The 15,877-nt window shown below is 46.0% G+C and overlaps 1 protein-coding gene across 5 annotated transcripts in view; it reads right to left on the reverse strand.

The window, feature by feature from the left end:
• Positions 1–15,877, reverse strand: part of PLXNB1 (plexin B1) — a 77,251-nt gene that overhangs the window by 54,999 nt on the left and 6,375 nt on the right. For 2 of the 5 annotated variants that reach the window (XM_014268056.3, XM_026794404.2), the window contains exon 2: positions 326–597. The exons of 1 other annotated variant lie outside the window; for it this stretch is intronic. The gene's annotated coding sequence lies outside the window, so the exon portion shown is untranslated. The remainder of the gene's footprint in view (positions 1–325; positions 598–15,877) is intronic. 2 more of the 5 variants (XM_014268060.3, XM_014268059.3) reach the window with 2 other exon arrangements.

The following is a 15,877-nucleotide window of genomic DNA, read 5'->3' on the forward strand; positions in this document are numbered from 1 at the left end:
AATTTAAAGTATAAAAGCTAGTTTTTATATTTCAAGTGCCAAGAAGACTTGCAAAAGGTGTGCAGTGGCCTGACTTTGGTATCATTGCAACCCACAATTCCCAATCACTCTCTCAAGAAAGTTGGGGTGACAAAGGAAAAAATGACAAGCAAATAGGCAACCTCTGGAGTAAATACATGTGATTACAGCAGAACTCTACAGAACAGAGGTTGTGTTGAAGAGATGTCCTTTATCCTTCACGGGATTTATGCAGGATTTCCCTGCATAAAGAGAATGTTCCCTTTGCAAAGGGAACAAGTGAACACTCCCACATAGAGCCACTCACTCTTTCCAGCAGACCACGTGCCTGGAGAACTCGTCCAACTAATCACAGGTGGTGCAGTTGGTCAGGTGGGTTCGTCACGCAGCAGCATCCAGAGGCTGCCCAGCATGACAGGGGCCACACACACCGAGAGGATCAGGAACACGGAGGAGCCCAGCGGGCTGCAGCTGTCCATGGGCATCCCAGGGCTGACTCCCGGCACATTTTGCTTACCATCTGGGCTCTTGGGAACGTTGAGACACCTTCATTTCTCTTATTGAGGAGTGTGCCTCAAGCTGGAAAAAACAACAGAGCATGAAATGCAAAGACTATTTTTCCAATAAATTAAATCTGTTGCACTTGACTCCTGCTGTGGTTCCCTTCCTCTGAGAAGGCATGGTCTGGCCAGCTGCACAAAGTCCAGGCAGCCCTGGGAAAACAATGGGATCTTTTTCTTGCCAGAACCAGCCTTCCTGCTCACCCTTCTAACCATGGCATGGAGGACACCCCCAGTGTGTGTCTGCGGAGGAGAGGAGTCTGTTGGCATAGCAACTGCACACGCTAACTCTCTGCTAATGAACAGGGATAAAATGTTTTGTTCTCATTAGGAAAAATACAGACACATTCCTGATTGGTGAGTAATGTCTCTGCCTCTGGGAGATTAGCTCAGAGCTGTGCAGCCTGAAACAGCCTCAATTCAGCCCACTGCAGTGCTTCCCTTGAACAGCCACTCTCCAAGGACCCCGCATCTCTCAAGGGAAAGCCCACAGAGCTCTCTGCAGCACTTTGCCTTTGGGCCTGAGACAGCTCAAGGCGAGAATAATGAGAAGAGGCCAGACAGGAGCAAACCGGAACAGGCACAATGGGAACACACCCCTGTCCCTGCAGGGGAGCCAGCTCTCGCTGGTGCCTTCCCTGCACCTGGGTCCAAGCTACCTCGCAGCCAGTGAGAGTTTCTCTTTGTGCATCCACTGCAGGTCTGCCTTGCACAGGGCTCAGATCCGCCTGGGACCCCAGCTCCCACTCCAGCCACATTTCCCAGTGCTGGGTGAATAAATGGACAGAGCAAAGAGCTGCAGAACATTCACAGCAGAGCTCGGCAACCATTATTAGGTGCCTGGTTGCAGAAAAGACAACAAGGGCTCCAGCCTACTTGTCTTAGGATTTGGGCATTAACAATCAACAAGATCCACCACCAGTCTGGTATTTGCAGAATATTTGCACCCTGCTGTTTTACCACTAAGGTCTGTATCTGGGTGCTAACCCAAGCTACCCAAAGCCTCTGCCCACACAGGCAATACTGCCTCCCAAACCCTCTCCCCTTCAGATCCTCCTGCCACAGGAGCTAGCATGGCAAGTGGGAGGATCACAGCACTTCACTCTTTGCAAAGAAGATCTGGGGCAGATGCAAGGCCAGACACCCAATGCACAAGCAAAAATCCAGCCTCTAACCACAGTTTTGCCAGGCCTTTGGCATAAGCACAAACAAAGCTGGTCTGTACAGCACAAACACAGCCCAGTAGAATCAAACTCTGAGCTCATCTCATCTCTCCTTTATGCTGCTCCACAGCTCATTTCTCCTTTATGCTGCTACTGGGTCCCATTTGCTCACATCAGTTCCTTGCCTTGAATTCAAAAGCTGTTGTGAACAGGGACTGCACACCTTACACCTCAGAGGGGACTTCAGAATCTTTTTAGGGGCTGAACAGGTACACAAACTCCCTTCTCCCTCTGGTGGGAGATAGGTGCTGGCTGGGATTAGTACCTCACACAGACACACTCAGCTCCACAGCAAACTGGGATGTGGCAAAGCTCTCTTGCTCTCACACACCCCTGCACTGCTGATGGAGAAAGAGTGGGATTTAGGCTCACAGGTAGCTCTGAGCACTTGCTGTCTCCCTCACCCAGCCTCTCAGACTGTCACCTGCCCTTTTTCTGCTCCTCAGGACTTCAAACACCTCAACTCAGCAGCTCAAAGTGATGCAGGAGAAGGTAGAGTCAGCATAGAAAGGAAGAAAGGACTCTGTTCCTTTATGCCTTTGAGAAATGTGCATGTGCAGTAGGGAACGAAGCGTTGCTGCTCTCCCTTAGCCTCAACACCTGTGTGTTAACCCTGTACTGGGAGCCCGCAGGACTGCTCAGGTTTGATTCCTACTTTATGTCCTTCCAGCTGATAATTCTGTTATTTCAGTCTCTATGCAGGCACTCTACTGCCTGCAAAGCCATCTCTCTTTGGTAAAGGAGAGAAATAGCCGCGGCTCTTGCCCAGCAGGGACAGACCCCGGCCTTGGCTGGCAGCCGCTGCCAAGCCTGCCGTGAAGCGCAGATCCCTCCCAGACCAACACAAGGCCAGAGGGGCCGGGGTGCTGTTTTCCAGCCTCCAGGCATTTTACTTGTTCCAGGCGATCCCTCCCCCAGCCCTCAGAAAGGAAAAGCCGTGGGAATGGAGCTCAACACCCCGAAGTAGGCTCACCCCCGGGCAATGAGGAGCTTAACTCCCTGCGCGCCGGCGGGCAGCCCTCGCACCGGCTGGCAGGACCTCGGCCCACGGGGACATCCCGGCATGGCCCCGTCCTGCCCTCGGCACGGACACCGCAGCCACCAGTGCTGTGCCAGCAGGGAAGGGACAGCCCTGCCACTCGTCCATCACAGTCCCTCTCACTTTCCTAGGACGCTCGTCATTGCTGCACCTCTACTTTCCAGTGTTTCCATCCTCCACCAGCACAGAGCCAGCAAGCCGCAAGAGCAAAGCCCTTTTTTCATCTTTCCACTCTCCCAGCAGGTCCCAGAGGCTGCCCACTTAACAAAAAAGTTATCTCTATCATGTCACCAAGGCATTTCTCCTCCCTTTTGCCCCACACGCTGCGGTACAAAGCTGCTCTCACGGGCGCGGAGCCTGCGGTCAGCCATCAGCCAGCATGTCAGGAGTTAAGTCCGCATTTCCATTCTCCTGACCTGCACCAACGCTGGCTGAATATCGAGCTATTCTTTGCAGCTTGATAAAGCATGAGAAAGCTAAAGGCCTCACACACTCCTCTTTTCACAGCTTGGCCTGCTGCCCACAAGCTGTCACTCCCTGGCACCCAGGGCAAAGAGAGAGGGGAGGCCAAACTGCAGCCAGCTGCAATGAATCACCCGCTCCCCGTCCCTCCTCCCCAGGGAGCCCGGGTCCCTCCTTCCGGCAAGGGATAATGTCTGCCTGGCCTCGCCGCCTTCTTTCACAGAAAAAACCATCCTCGGCCGGGGGGGCTCCTATTGCAAAAAGCTGCTGCCACAAAAAAGCGCAGAGCAGCTCCCAGCAAGACTGAAGAACGAGGATTTCTGCTCAGCAGCTGGATGGGAACGCACGGCTGCAAGTGTTCAGCACAAACACCACTTAAAAAAATGTGAAGTTGGTCATTTGTCTAAATTGCAGGAAATTCTGGAGGAAGGCTCAGGCACAGAATCTGATTTGAAGGAGACTCTTTATGCCCCACTCATGCAATATTTATTTCGGGGACTGATTTCCATTCAGTCTCTTCCTGGCTGCCCTTTTCCTTCCCGCTATCCCCAATGTGATAGATGAATGATTTCTCACACCAGCCCAATTACCAGATTCAGCCAAGCTCTCTCAACCACCACCATCCCCTCTAGTTTATTTTGATGGGTTCCATCACACAAACTGTTTCCGCACATTACAGTTTGTTCTTCATTTTTAACACAAAACAGCAGAGGGAAATCTGATCTCAGGGTCACTGGCATCCCAGACAAAAAGTGTAGCCAAGACAGAAAGACCAAGGTCATCACGTGCATTTCTTGTACTATAGACCCACATTTGGAGAGCAGTGCTTTCAAAACGTAAAGACATCCAAGCTTCTGCAAGGTCAAGATGTCAGCTGTTTGCTTTCTGAGAACGGGGATATTCTTCAGAAAAACACATGCAAACTCAACCTCTCTCCATCAGCCAAAGAATGAACTGAACAGCGGCATGTGGATCCACATGGCACATGGGTACCTCCATCCACTTGTTTCTGTCTCCTGCAAAGAATAACTTTGCTGCACAGTAGCCAGTCCCTGCTCAACAGCTGCATCTCTCCCAGTACAGAGAAAGGAGCTGTAAATTGCAGTTTTATAGGGAAGAGGGCTTAACTCCAAGCCCTGCAAAGGCAAATTCTCATTACCTCCAGGGCAAGATGAGAGGTTACTCTCCCAAAAGCATGTGCTACCATGTCCAGCATCCCTCTTCTCCCACTAGCACTATCCCAGTGCCTCATATCCCCCAACAGGATATGTTACTCATATCCATACCCATACTCTCTGCCTTCCTTTCCTACTCAAGGCAGCCTTTTAGGCTCCAAATTCAGCATACCTGTCTGGTAGTGTGCTTCAAATTCAGCCAGTGTGAGGGCAGGATTAGATAAATTCCTCTTATCTCTTCCTGCACTTGCAGGGTGATGAGGGAAGGAAGAGCTGCACAGTTCCCACCTGGCAGACAATGTGTGTTCAAACAGTGAGAAACTCATCAACTTTGTTTGGCTCACAGAGGTGATCCACAAAGGGTTTCTTTTATTATTGTTGTTGTTTGGGCTTTCAGGGTGTTTGTTTTTACAAACTCTGAAACAGCACAAAACAAAACCATGAAAAGAAACTTTTTTTAAAGAGAAACGGAAGGACCTTAACTATCCCTAAAGCCACCTTCATCACAAACTAAAACAAGTCTTAAAAACACTCTTTCAGGGGCACAGGCTGTCAAGAATCACAAGTAATCACAGTCAATGCCACTTTATCACATTCTCTGACAGATGACACACCATGTATGGATTTCCCCTTATGACACATTTATAGCACTTTGTAAAGTTTCTCCTGCACTTCTACATCAGTAAGTGTCTCCTCCACAACACCTGCAGCTACCAAAACAAGTACATTGAAAAGATTATTACACTGAGCACCGATAAGTTAGCAAGCTCTGGAACTCAGGTTATCCCTTGTGCAAATGAAACACAAAACAATCCCTAACCATACTCCCACACACTGCTCTGCTGTGGGAATGCCAGCTCGGGAGCATTGCCCCCCTGCTCTGACAGAAGGATCTCTAAATGCAAAGCTTAATAGAAACAGTTAATATCCTGAGTGTGGCTCTGAGCCATCTGAGCTCTGTGTGTAATATAATCAGGTTCATAATGCCCAGAATAGCACTCTGGAGCCCTAGCACAGACTAAGACCTCACTGTATTAAGTGTTGTGTGGATAGTTGCAGTGGTGCCGTTTTCTCTTCTGTAAAATTACTGAGCACCACATACAGGAACCAACCATAACCCATATTTTACAGAAGCTGGGACACAGGAGAGCAATGTGCACTTTTCAAATGTCTTTTTTTGGCAGCTAAATCAAGTTAGTATTTTCACAGACACACTGAGGGAGGGAGGGAAGGGAACACTGAGGTTACTCTCTCTCTCCAGAGCAGACAGGCAAAAGCCTAGTTCAGCCAAAGCTCACTGAGGCTCTTTATGTTCCTGCTCAGTGACAGAGGTCACTTGTGGAAGCCTGAACCAGATCTGGTACAGGGCTGCCTGCTAAGCATGCTGGCAAAAGGATCTGAGCTATACCCTTCTCTGCAGTTGTTTGTGTTTCTTCAGGAACACCAAAGACCTGGAGTCTGTTCCAACACTGCTTGCACTGCCTTTGCTAAAAACACGCCTTTTAGCTCCAAAGTAAAATTTGTCTTGAATTGTTTGTGCTCTGAAGAAAGCAATCCCATACACAGGATCCACAAAGAAAGCAACTGCATGTGTTTGCCAAATCATTTCACTTATGCAAATTCTAATTTTCAGCACAGATTCCAGGATACTTTCCTACCATAAACACAGGTTAGATCCATGTTTGAGCTGATTACCCTTTGATGCTCTTTGGGTTCACATTGCACAGCAGGTGCTGCTCATACTTCCAAAGCATCCAGAAGTCACAGCTCTTCAATTCATTGATTTTTATGAAGCACCAGGTCATGCTTTCTGGCCTTCAGCTGATCACAGTTCATGAGCCTTCTGCACATTCTGGGCTTAGGAACTGTATGTGTTTGAAGTGAATAGAGACTAGATGCTTTTTGGCAAGATGCCTGAGGCAAAGGCCTCAAGAGAGAAATCCACCATTTCCCAGGCTGATATAAATGGACAGGCATCTCCTTACTGCAACTTTTATTCCCTCTTTGTGAACTGGCTATGAAGAAGGACGTCCTCATCTAAAATATCTGTGGTTTTAGCGCTGCTTTTCCTTTTTTTCTGCTGTGTTTTTGTCCCCAGAGAAGAGGAGCCCCATCAGCCCATGCAGTGTCTGATCAGAGCCCATCCTGCCCTGGCACCATGTTCTCCTGAGCTAAACAGAACAGGTGGGGAGGCAGGAAGACAAACTTCCACAAAGCTGTTTCTTGAACCAGATTTACAGGGATACAGTGAAATAGAGGAAGAGTCAGGGAAGATTGAACACATTTGTAGCTAACCAACAAGACAGCCAGCAGAGATCCTGACCTAAACCAGATTTTCTGGGAGAAACACCAAATCCAACAGTCACTTGCAGCCCAGCTGGGAGCTGCCACTGCCTCCACTCTGGCTGTACCACTGCAATGCCATCACAACCACAGCACCATCTTTCCCACTGAAATATCTGTTCCTTTGAGAGGAGGCCATAAAAACTACCTCATCTTCTGCATGCCATGAATGATCAAGATCTGAAAGCCTGAGTTGTGGCATCTAAAGTAACTACTGTGAAAATGCTACAGGAGATTTTTGCCAGAACAGGTGAGAAGAGCTTTCCAACTTCTTGAAAGAGATAATGTGTGCAGAGGTAACCCACTGCAGAACTGCAGGCACAGCAAAAATGGAAGTCCTACTGCTATTGTGAACATTCCTGAGGCTGTTGGTATGGGCAAGAGGAGAGAGTTGATCGCTGCTTTACCTGTAGTCACTCAGGAGACAAGCCATCAAGATCTACAGAAATTAAGATTATTTTCTGGAATAATAGATGCAGTTTCTGGGAGAAAGATTTTTCATAAGGATATTTTTGACTATTGGTTGAATAACTTCTTTGTTCCAGACTAAAAAAAAACCCAGACCCTTCTTGCTATTGCTTTGCCATTCAAGACATTGTCATTGTCACCTTTCAGATGTGTAAGTATAAGAGACAGCAGCAGCTGAGCTGTAGTAATTAGGAGGGAGAGATGTGCAGACCTTGTCTCACATCTTCCTGTTAAGATGCAGTTTACACTTTGGCAGGTTTAACAGTCCCCAGTGAAAATAAGCCATCTGCATCTGCTCCAGCACACCATCCTCATTTCTGAACCCTTCAAGCAGTTCTGGAAAAAAATCAGCATTGCCTCCCAGCTTTTTTCAGGCCTAAATGCAGTCACAAACCCATTAATTCTCTTACAGTAATGCAGGAACACTGGCTCTAGACCTGTTCACAAAGAATCTACTTGAAAAAACCCATTTCCCATTTTATTCAGGCACCTACTGAGTTCCAAGTTTCACTGCTTTCTGTACTTGCAGCAGGGAAGCCAAGAGGGACGCAAGCAACCTCATTCAATTCTATTCACAAGCACCCTTCCCTGGGAAAGCCAATAACTTTCAGAGGGTCTCTGCAGACTTTGCTCCACTGCTTTGCACACTGGAGAATGGCTGGTTGGTAATCCTCTTTTCACTCAGTGAGCACAGACCCAAAGGTTTTCATTCCTGTGAGCTCAGAAATTTCCATTTCCATTTGAGAGAGACATTTTCCTGGCAGTTCTCAAAAGATGCATTTGTAAAATAGGGAAACAACCTCAAGGAATGCTAAAGCAAAGGAATAAAGCTGTACGTGGACAGCCTTTCTACCTCAGCCAGGAAAGGAAATTCCTTCTCAGCACCAATGCCCCATAAACACAACCTACTCTGCAGCTACCAAATACTTGATCAAAAACAAAGTGACCAGCTGACCACCCTGTACAAACACCAAACATTTTCAGATCACCTAGGGCAACAGCCTCCAAAATCTCAAGTGAAAGACAGTCAAGAAACGTGGATTTGTGTGTGCACACAATACAAGCAAAGAAAAGAAAAGGGGTGCACATCAGATGGCTGCAACACATTAGAGAGGTGTAGGTGTTCTGCTGAACCCACTACAGGAAGACATGCTCACGTCAGTGATTTTTAAACTTGTAGTGCATAGACTTTTGCTGTCTCCAAAGGTAGCTAAAAAGCCAAATCCATTGTTGTATCCGTACTGTAAAATGTTTAGAAGTTTCCAAATCCAAAGAGGTTGAAACTTGCTTCTTCCAAGTGCAAAAGATTTAGCTGGCCCAAAGCCAACTCCCAGAAAAAAGCCCTAGTCAGTGGCTCAGGAATGCCAGCTCTAAACACTGACCAAATGCATACAAACCCTCTGGTAGGGAAATTCACAGTATCATCTCCCACAAAAACTCACTTAAAGTTGCAGCTATCATTCATTGCCTTACTTCTGTGCCAGGGAAACCTAAGTGAGTCTCACTTTGACACCCTCCAAAGTAGTCAGCTGAGTGAGCTATTTCCTTGCCTTGCTTTGGGGGATTCCTGCTTGGTGTTTCTGCAGAGAGAAGCATGGAGGCTTCACACTGCAACAGGCAGGATCCCCTCCATCACTCCCAGCTCCTTAGCAAAGGCATTCCTGAGGTGCACTGTGCCCTAACAAATCAACAAAAGCGCTCCAGGTTTCCTGGCAGCTGGAATTCTGCAGTGAAGGCAAACACCTCTGCAGCTAAAGCAAACACAGCCAGGGAGCCCCTGCTGAGCACCACAGCTACTGTCAAAGAGGGACAGGGAGAAGGTGATATCCTAAGGCATCTGACTGACAAAGGGCAACCCAGCATGGACAGGAGAGGGTGACAAACCCAGCCCTGACACAGGCATTCCTCCGTGCTGGCATGTCCTTGCCAAAATGGTTATTTTATCAGAATAAACCCACAAAGCTTCGTTTTCAGAGCAATGACCATCTTGCCCTGATACAGATGGTACTTTTGCCTTTAAGAGCATTTATTTTAATGTTTAGAAGACCCATGTAAAAGATCCTGCAAAAATACAGAACAAAAATAGCCTAGTCTTAAACAGCTTATAACTTAACTCTAAAATAAATGGAGACAAAGGGAACAGCAGTGATCAGTGTGAGCAGCTCTCAGCTCAGCAGAACAAGACGACTCCTGTTTCCAGGGTAAAGGAAGGCATTTGGGGTTTTTTTCTTTTTAAACTATATAACACAAAAAACCCAATGAAAGATTTGAGAGAAGAATTATTAGGTGGGTTGGAATACATTTATGGGCCAACCACCTCTCAAAGAGAAACCAAACCAGCATTTTTCAAAAGCAGCACAAGGAAACAACAGAGGGTAATGTTACCAGACAAACAGCAGCCAGAGCCCAGTTTCCAGCACTAATATTTGCTAGATTGCATACAAAAAACTAGATGGGCTGCCTCAGTACCTTGTTTTCAGTTGCACTTGGTAAGGGAAAGGGGAAACCAAGCAGGGCTGAAATAGTGACAGCAAAAGCACAAGAGCTGCCTGCCTCAAATGCTCTTACAACAGGCACAAGCCCATCAATACCATAAAATATCTCTCATTCAATAAAACAAAGGCATCTGCCTCAGATGCACCCTGGGAGCTGGAATAAATACCCAGATTTTACCATCTCCCCCTCCTGATGGTTTTGCTCTCCCACAGGGAATTTCCTGGTAACACTCTCAGTGCATGGATGGGAGGTAGCAGAGGGTAAGTGTGAACAAATTTACTCATGTCAGACCCGATCTGGACTGCAAATCCGAGTCTTCAGCTTCCATGGCATCATCTGGAGCCCTCACTGAGACCACTGTAAGGCACACTTTCCTTCCCACTCCCTTGAAGAAGCACCAGATACCAGTCCATAGGCAAATACAGCCTTTGGGGTAAATCCTGGTCTACCTACACGAGATTAATTGAGACACAGAGATGCCAGGCAGCTGACAGTGCACAGCAATGGTGCAAAGGCAGCAGCCCCATCAGCAGGTGAGTGCCAGGAGCTCCCACAGCACAAATCACCCACCCCCAGCCTGAGGGAGATCCAGCTGGCAGAGTTTGGCTCTGTTTGGGAAGACCCTGAGTGGCACTTAAAACCCTGAGTCTCGGGAAAGAAAGAGCAGCTGAATGTGCAGGGTGAAGGACTCCTACATATGTATAGTGGAGAGACACACACAAAGGAGGGCGGGGGGTGGCTGGGAAGAGTGACAGCAAGACTTGTCTCTGAGCCTTGTGCTTATTTTGACCTTTCAGTTAAAGATTCTCCAAAAAGGCACTGCTCAGCCCCAAGCCTGATTAGATGTCTTGGGAAAAACAGAGCACAAAGCTTCACACATGAATGAGCACAGAGCCATAACACGATCTTGATATTCCCACCCATCCATATGGCCAAAAAAAGCCACGTTCTTCAATGCAAACATTGGCAGCAGCAATATGAAACGAATGTGTTAATTAGCAGATTTTGCAATCCAGCACACAGCAGAGACTGCTGATGGTGGCTATTATATAGTCAATCAGAAGTGAAACAGAACAAGTACCACGTTACTTAAACCATTCACAACAAGGTTAATAATTTGCTAATTGCATATTTCTGGCCTGAGCAGACCAAGGTCTGTTTTTCAAGCTTCTTTTCTCAAAGGTATTTTGAAATGTATTTAGTAGGGCAAGCTCTCCATCACTTGCAACTCTTCTCTTTGTTAACTTTCAGTCTCAACTTGAATGTTTTGCTTAAATTCAAGAAAGGCCACTGCCTTGCTTTACACAGCATCCAACTAAATGAGCACAATGATTTCCCAGCCTTGTAAAGTTCTTTCATTTTCAGCCTGTAAACAATCACAAGTTATTCTGAAACAATCAGAGGCTAAATTACAACATTCATCAGGTTTGCTTCTTGTATAGGATTTTCACATTGAATGCAAGAGAAGATTATGAAACTGAATTACTTAAATGCCACTGGAATTTAACATAATTCCTTAGAGTACATGAGTTTACACATTAAATGCTTAATAAAACTCTACTCTCCTAGAAAGTTTAATCAATAAAATAAATACTGCAAGACAGGTGAGATACACTATTTCACCATTACACTGATATTTCTAAGAAATATAAAAACATAAAGAAGATTTCATTTTCATGAGATATTTGAAGTACAAACCTGAAGTTGACACTCCTGTCATAAACAATATTTTTTACATGCAGGATGTACCACTTATGGTGCATAAAACATCTAGACATAAACAAAGTTTGGAAGGAAAAGAACAAACAGGGATGAAGAACATGACTGAATTGGTCTTGGGGTTTTTTCTAAAGCACAGAAAAACAGAAATCAATTGCACCAGGACTAGTCAGAGTCACATAATTTAAGGTACAGCCGCTCTGATTTCCTGCCTAACACACAGGCACTGTTCCATTTTATCCACTCACACCTCCATAAAGCCCATTAAGTGGTTCTGTGAAATGTAGTGGTTTATGGCATCCAGACTAAAGGCCTTTGGAGGTCAAAACCTAAGTTCACTACTCTGCTAGCAGTTTGCTACAATGGCTCCATCATTCTTTCTGGCAGCGAGGCCAGACTAATTTCTTATTTGTTTGCCTTCTGCCTTGAGCCATTAATTCCTTCCCTGCTGGATTAAAGAGGAGCTCCTCAGAGTCAATTATGCACATGTTTTAACCAACTCACCTCTCAATAGCTTTTCTGGCAATCAACAGATTGGTCCTGTCAGTGTCTCAGTACAAGGCATCTTTTCTTGAGTCCTTGAACAGCTTTTTACTTTTTGTTTGTTTGTTTGTTTTTTAAATATCAATTTGATTGTCCTCCCCCCATCTCTTTCCCCTTCTTCAGGGTCACTGTTTTGGTGAGGCACAACCAGTGAAAAATCAGCATCTCTGGCACACAGAAGTCCAAACTTGCCTGTATCAGATGGATGCAATTTCACTGGACTCATTTTACTGCATAACGGAGGAGCTACAGAAATCAGGCTGCAAAGATGGTATCAATTCACTAACAGTCAATTATCTGACTGTACTGAGGGTAAGGAGCTCCTATCTTTCTTAACCACCATTTAATAATTTCTCTGAAACCTCTAAGGTAAACTTCACTACCTCCCCCTTCTGCCAAAGACTTACATACTATTCAGAATATTCAAGCAAGAAAATCCCAACATTCCTGTCATTTCTAGCCATGGTTTTGAATTTGTCCTCAGCATGGCCTGCTTCTCTGCTGAATCAACATTAGCAGTGGCTTTAGACTTATTTTCAAAATACTGATGAACTACTGAACAGCAGAGTACACTACTGATGCTGGCTGAAGTCACCTGCTAGGAATACCACTTTCTGAAATGCACCCAGTAACCTATGATTTCAAAAGCATCAGCCTTTTATTTTAATTAAATAATTACGAGGTATGCTGTTGGTGTTGGCACGGATCAATTATTCATACCATTCTATGACTCCAAGTCAAACATCCAAGAAACACATGAACAGTCACCTGCTGCCGTGTTCCTTTCCAGCAGCATTTTCTTACTATTAACACAATCCATCCCTTCAGAGGGATATACACCTCTGAAGTATATACCAAAATTATAACTCAAACCTCCCCAAAGACCTGACTTATTCAAGATGACTGCATGAAAAGCATTAATCCCTTGTAGGTGTTAACCAGGCACTCCATATCACAAGGACTGGTACCTTCCTCTACTTCTGTTCTAGCAGCAGGCCCATTGAACTTCCACCTCTAACCAGATTTCCAGTGTGTGGCACTTCTTATTTTGTGTTACTTCTCATTTTGGTGTTGTACAATAAATCCACACCTAAGTCTGCAAACAGCACAAGGCAGAGAGCTTATGCTCTGTGTGTAGACAGGTACAGCTCTGAGTGTGGGTCAGTGTGACAGCTGGAAGGGCTCTGCCTGTCACACCACTAGGAAGAAAATAATTGCAAAGCAATAGTAGAATGAAACATGTGCCTTTTACCAGTCCTTACCTTGGCATTTTCAAAGCAAGAAATTTATTTCCCATTGTGAACCCCCTGGCCCAGCTACCTGGGAACAGCAATACCCAGCTGTCTGTCAGGGACAAGATCACCAAGACAGCTCCAAGTAGCAGGAACAAGCAGCCTATGGAAAACTGGTTTCAGGGATGGCTACCCATCAGTTTAAACAGCAGAAAGTCTGCTCATATTTATGCATGACTGCTCAAGTGAACTGCATGACTGCCTTTGTTGATCTGCTCACAGCGATCCATTCTTTCAGTAGGAACACCAGGAGGAAGCCACGCTGGGACTGGGCAAGGGAAAAAAAACCACCCCATGGACATACTGAATGGGACAGAAATTCCCCTACAATTTCTGTGAGCTTATGTCCAGCAATGCCCTGCATTGACTTTTCCGGCAGCTTTTTGGGACACCTCCAAATATCAAAGCCCAAGCCACACCACAGTAGTCATTTTCACTAAACCTACTTTAGAAATTGATTAAACAATTGATTTTTTCATAGCTTAGATAGATACAAAGTGACCTTTCCATCCCACAAAAACCCAAAGGGAATTAACACATGTAAACAGAGTCTTCATTTAAAAGGGACTGTTTTGCTCCCTTAGAGGGAAAGTCCTGCAATACTTTATTTTTTATTGCAGCTCTCAACAGATCAATTCCCCTTCCTCCACTTGAGCTTTTCACCTTTCTGTCCAAAACAGGCCAAAGGCACAAGACTTCTCAGAAAAGCAGCCTGAAGATAAACACAAATCTTCCTATAGGTCACCAAGACATCAGTACTATTTTGTCAGCTAACAGTTCTATTTCAGTCTGTGAAGCAGCAACACAGAGGACAGTTCCCAGTAGAGATAAGAGTTTCACAAGCACAAGAAGTTTTATTTTTTCTCTATACAGAAAAGAGGTTTTTGAGATGTATTTTTCATTACTGAATGGAATAACAAGGTCCATGTGTTTATGCTGTTTGAGACCATTTCCCTTGAGAATCACTGCATACATAAAATTTCTACCTGCTTAAAATAAACATTGTGTTTTGGGCAAAGTTCCTTCATTAAGACCTTGTGCCTTCTGGTACTTTCTACATGGTGCACTTGGGGATGCAGATTACAATCCTAGAGCTGAACAGCCAGGTGTCATTTGTGTTTTGATGACCAAACAGGCTGTGGCAGCCTGCAGAACACACAGTGTCTGTAGTTGTCACTGGAGCACCCGTTAGGATCTCACTGTGCTGGCAGCACTGGGAGGAAGGGAAACAGATGCACAGCCCAGTGGCTTTCCAACATTCAGGAAAAGGATGAAACCACAGAACTGGGAGTGCAGGTCATTCTGTAACAGCTTTGCTCAGTGCAGAGCAGCATCCCAGCAGCATCCTGGGACTTGCATGTGGATGCTAAACACCTGCACCAGGCACAGACACAAACCTTTGATCAGCAACAGAATGCCAAAATGCAAAAGTACTTAAAGAGAAATGTTCTTGGGACTGCGTGAGCAGCACCAGCACAAAAATTCCTCCCATCCCTGTCACCCACTGGAGGGTAAACACTATTCAATGTTATTTGTCTGTAGCTAATGAGTTTGGCATTCATAGGTCCATGGCAAGAGCTCTGCTACAGCAGGTCTGTGATGGTGGGATGCTGTAGATCTATTAGGATAGCTAGATCCAAAATAACACTGTTATGTGATATGTCCATCAGCTTGCCACATCTTTCCACTCTTCACAATCCTTATTCACAGAGTTCAAGACAGACAGCTCTCCACAGTGGTGGAGCCTAGCTAAGCATTGTGAGGAGTGGCCATTATCAGTATAGGTCATTAAGGAAAGCCTCATGATGCCACCACCCTGTACAGACAGGCATCAGACCCACAATGAAACAGAACAATTCCCTGCAAGACCATCGATGGCAGGGAGCCGTCTGTGTTCTATGCCCAGAAAACGCATTTTAAAAGCTCAAGTATGTACAACAGAACTGCTACTACAACATACAGGAATAACTAAAAAACATAATTAGCAAGAAAACATGGTTGTCAGAAGCCTTTATATTTCTGGCACTCTGCTGAGCTTGTTACTGAGGCTACTGACACAGGCTTTCACCTCCCCTGCAGACCAGTTCAGAGGAGAAGGAAGGGGCCATGGTGACTTGGGCACTGTGAGGACAGAGACTTGACTGTCCCAAGCCCAGAGAAAGCAAAACAGGCTAAATGGCTCTTTCATCTGGTCCTGTGCAGCTGCTTATATGGCCACAATGCCAGCAGCACAGTCCCTGCTGCCCATCTGTGCTGCTGTGGGAGGTCATCCTGCAGGTACCTGCCCTCTGGGCAGCACAGAGAGCAAGAGCAGCATTTGTATGGCAGCTGCTCTACCCCACCACTCCTTTTCCTTTAGCTGTGCATCATCCCAGCAGTGCTGGGCACAAAGCACAAGCAGACACTCCAGCTCTGGGGCTGCAGCTGCCTGTGACTGAGGCCAAGGAGCTCAGCACATCGAGGCACTTGGGGATGGCAGAGCCTCAGGGGCTGCTCTGCCTTCCTGCCAATTCCAACCCTGCCGGCGCTGCCAAGAGAA

Source organism: Zonotrichia albicollis, chromosome 12 (assembly GCF_047830755.1).
Source record: "Zonotrichia albicollis isolate bZonAlb1 chromosome 12, bZonAlb1.hap1, whole genome shotgun sequence".
NCBI lineage: Eukaryota > Metazoa > Chordata > Aves > Passeriformes > Passerellidae > Zonotrichia > Zonotrichia albicollis.